Raw genomic sequence first — 4,674 nt, 5'->3', positions numbered from 1 at the left:
TCATCTTCCTTGGTGTAGTAGGTGTTAGCTCAAATTTGACTACCTCCTTCACTACCTGGACACGCTTTTCTGAAACACTGTCGTATTTATCATTCCTGGCATTTCCTATATATTGTCTTACAGTGTTAGGTATTCATGAGAGACTTCTCCCATTCCTCCAACTCTATTGTAGGTTACTTGAGGTTGGAGACCATTTTGCATGTTCCTGCGTAGCCCAATCAAGGCCTTCACACACTGTGAGAATCCAGCAAATCAGGATTGATTGTTTAAATGCCATTCTTCCTAAACTCATCCTTGTTCCAAAGATCTTGCTTCTTTCTCACCAAACCTACCAGACGGATGTTGAGAATTGGGGTTGTGCTTGACACTAAGGAAGGGTAAGTGGGTCATCCGAAGGAGATAGAAACTTAAAGACTCTTCACCTACTCTACCTCTACCTTCTGTCTCTATCTGTCTCCCCGTCTCCTCCCTCAAAGTTAGAATTTCCCCACGAGAGAGTCATATAACCCCTGAAATTATTCCCAGTCGCCTTCTGTCTTCTGGAGTCAGGTCCCATGCTTTCATCTAACCTCAAGGGGTCTATGGGTGAGCAAGCCCTGCCTTCTTTGTTCTCCACCCCCTCCTCCACTCCTTGCCAACCCAGTCTCCTAGAGCTTTGCTCCTCTATTTTCACACTTTCTCTCAGATACTACTGTGCTATAGTGGACCTTACCGTAGAGCCTGGGAATCTAGCTGTGTGACGTCGAGCACATTAGTTCACCTCTCTGAGCGTCGGTTTTCATATTTGTGAAATAAGGATGTAATATGTATTTCACAGTTATGCATACCAAATGGATAAGGCATGAAAATGCTTCCAAGTGTGTCAGATGCATAGTAAACACTCAATAAATTTTAATTGATTATCATCTCTGTCTCTGTTAGCTACTGCCTCTCTTCATTACAGCTGACATGAGGTTGCCACCTAGTGGGCTTGCCATCGACAGCTGGGAGAGGCTAAGCAGGGATGGGTATCCAGGCCAGTCCCAAGGTTGTCCTGAAGTAGGGAGCTGGATGTCAACTCTGGCTCTGGGGTGTAAACATTTGGCTTTCCTGCTTATGTTGTTCCATAGATAGTCCCCAGACATGGATCTCATGCATCTGCAATGGCTTCCCTTCTAAAGGCAGAGTAAAAATCCTAATATGACTCCCACTTGGCTCATGGTCGCTCTTCCCACCAACTCCTGCTTCATGCGCAGGTGGCAAGCAGGGCAGGGGGCTACATTTGGTTTAGAGGTTTTTGGTTTTACTGAGTTCAGGATCCTCCTCTTTTAAGCAACTTTCCAGATTATCAGATAGAATGAGCGTGTTGATGGAGACAAGTAGTGAACCCCTGGATTCAGCCAGGAATGCTCAAGCAGAGCACCTTTGAGTGATGAAACAGAACTAAGAATAGCTCTTTGAGACTAAAATCCTACCATCAAAGCAAGCCTTAGACCAGTCAGAACCCCATTCTGAACCATAATTAAATCAAGAACTTGAGGCCACAGAAGAGGAAGGAATTCACTGACAAGCAGTGCTCACTCACATAGCATAGCATTTCCAAGTGTGCAGATTCCCCTTGGACGTTGACTGTATGGGCAAACCCCTGGGAGAATGTGGCCTATGGTATCCCATCCCCTAGAGCTCTGCCATGCACAGTAGCATATCAAAGTACCAAGGGATTTCAGAAGCCCTGAAGGAAAAAAATACATGTGACTTTATTTAGCTGAGTTTTCCCTAAATTGGATTGGTAGGATGATACTTTTATCCTGCATAACAACTATTAACACTGCATAGACTACTGTTTCTCAGAACGTATCATAAAAAAGACAAAGTTACATATAGCTATGTGTTAGATTCTGTGTGAACTGTAGGGGTTCATTCACTCAATCATTCAAAAATATATTTAGGCACCTACTATGCAGCAGACCCTTCTGCGGAATGAATACAAAGACAAAAATCCGTGACCTCATGGAGTTTACCTTCTCCTGGGCAGAGACAGACAGACCATAAGTAAATATGTAAAACCTTTGATACATCGGATGGTGATAAGTATGGTGTACAGTAATCCCTACCTGCTTCTGTGCAGATAGGGATTCCAAGGGCAAGAGTGATGGGTTAACATTTTAAGCAGAGAAACCAGGGGAAGTATTTGAAGGAGATAAGTCAGATGGACATCATCCTAGGCAGATAAAACACCAAGGACTTACCCTTAGAGGCTGGAATGTGCCTGCTGGATTTGAAGAACTATAAGAAATCCAAAGCACTTATCTAGGGGTAGGCATGGAGGAAATTAAGGGATAGGAGGAAGGAATGGTCAGAGTGGGATGTTGAAATGGTATTGTAGAGAGGCTCAGAGAAGGAGTTGGGAATAGAGGAAGGACTTGAATCAGGTCTGGAGGATGGGTAGAATATGGATACTCAGCAGAAAGAATTCAGGGTGTTCTATACATACAAAATGATCATGAGGGAAGGTGGGAAGTTGAGACCATAGCATGTGCTCTGGACTTAAAGCCATAGGATAGGCATTCAAGCTCCACACCTCGACCTTAGTTTGCACAATTATAAAGCAGGAAAGTGGCACGGCCCTCCCCATGATGTTGCTGGTTATCTGTGTGTAGCAAGTGCTAAAGAAAGGTAACATTCCCATGGAAACAGATATCCTTTGCAATTTCCCCTTTACCAGAAGTAAGTGTGTGACTTGCTATTTCCCATCAGGGTGTGGGTAGAGGCAGTCTGGTCTCTATGCCACATTGGACACTTTTCTTGCTTCAAACACCTTTTCCCAATGAGATAAGAATAACCCACCCCTCAATGAGATAAGAATAACATCCATCACATTTTAGAGATAGGTAAACTGAATAGTTTGGTGTTTTGTTTGAGGTCTTCCAGAAAGTCAACTCTTGGAAGAGGAGCCAAGATAGGGTTCCATGGTTCTGTCTGTTCTTCTGCTGACTATGCTTCAATTTCCCAAAGCTAGCCAAGCAGTCTATAAAAATGTTTAATTGTGGTAACATACGCATAACATTACATCTTAACCTTTAAGTGTACAGTTCAGTGGTGTTAAGTACCTGTATAATGTTGTACCACCTATCTCCAGAAATCTTTCCATCTTGCAAAATTGAAACTCTGTACCCATTAAACAACAACTCCTCATTCCCCACTCTCCCCAGCCTCTGGCAAGCACTGGTGTGCTTTCTGTCTCTATGAATTTGACCACCCTGGGTGCCTCAGATAAGTGGAATCCTATGGCATTTACGTTTCTGTGACAGACTTTCTTCACTTAGCATAATGTCCCCAAGGTTCATCCATGTTGTAAGGTATGCCAGAATTTCTTTCTTCAAGGCTGGATAATATTCCATTATATATACCAATTTTTTAAAATCCATTCATCCACCAGTGGACACCTACAGTGCTTCCATCTTTTGGCTATTGTGAATAATGCTGCTTTGAACATGGATGTACAAATATTGAGACCTTGCTTTCAGTTCTTTTCCCAAAGTGGAATTGCTGAATGGCAATATGATAACACTATTTTTAACTTTTGGAGAAACCATCATAATGGTTTCTATAGCAGCTACACCATTTTACACTCCCACAAACAGGACACAGTGTTCCAATTTCTCCACATCATCATCAACACTTCTATTTTATGGGTTTCTTTTTCCTTTCCTTCCCTCCCTTCCTCCTTTCCTCCTTTCCTTCCTTCCTTCCTTCCTTCCTTCCTTTCTTCCTTCCTTCCTTTTTTGATGGTAGCCATCCTAATGGGTGAGAGGTGTGTCTCACTGTAGTTTTAGTTTGCATGTCCCTAGTGATTAGTGCTGTTGAACATCTATTCATGTTATTATTTGCTATTTGTGTATCTTCTTTGGAAAAATGTCTATTTAAGTCCTTTGCCCATTTTTAATAGGGTTGTTTGTTTGCTAACCAAACATTTTTAATGATCACCAAGATAAGAAAATAAATATAAAGGACTAGGGCAAGCTGGTCAAACAGTTTATCACTACCCTGCTGGTACAATTAGACCTCTGGCTCAGAGTGGTCATGACACTAGTGATGAGAAATCCAACCCCCACCCCCTAAGATGGTGAGAACCAGCATTTGGCTTTAGGGCCCTACCTTTCATCCAAACTAAAGTTAAAGAAGAAATTATTTATGTGTAAAAAAAAAAATTCTTATCCTTTTCATTTTCCCTTTTGCAGCCCAATCTGAAAATTACTACCACAACTTCAGCAACTATTTCCATCAGCACTGCTACTCACATGGATCAAGGGCTCACTGTCTACCACATCTGGCACCCCCATGACCAGAATCCATCAGTATTCAAATCCCATAGGTGAGAACTAGACAGTCATCCGAGTCATCTGATTGGCTAAACATCCTAAGTGTCTGAAAATGAGAAGAAAATGTGGGTGTTTCTTTCTTTCTTTCTTCCTTTGATTTTTCATCCATACCAGAGAATAATGACGGCTGTGGTTAGGAATTTTAAGCAGCAGCTTCAGTCAGGCTGGGTGGTTTATAGAGATTAACTTACCCCCTTGGAGTGTTCAGCAACCAACCAGAAGGCTCTCCTAGACAAGCAATTTTATAATTAAGTGGTAATTGTTTTTTTTTTTTTTTCCTGGGTAGCCTAGAGAAAGATAAACAGCTGCAGGA

This window comes from Neomonachus schauinslandi, chromosome 11, assembly GCF_002201575.2.
Source record: "Neomonachus schauinslandi chromosome 11, ASM220157v2, whole genome shotgun sequence".
NCBI lineage: Eukaryota > Metazoa > Chordata > Mammalia > Carnivora > Phocidae > Neomonachus > Neomonachus schauinslandi.
The sequence above is the reverse complement of the archived record's forward strand: the minus strand, read 5'-3'. Positions refer to the sequence as shown.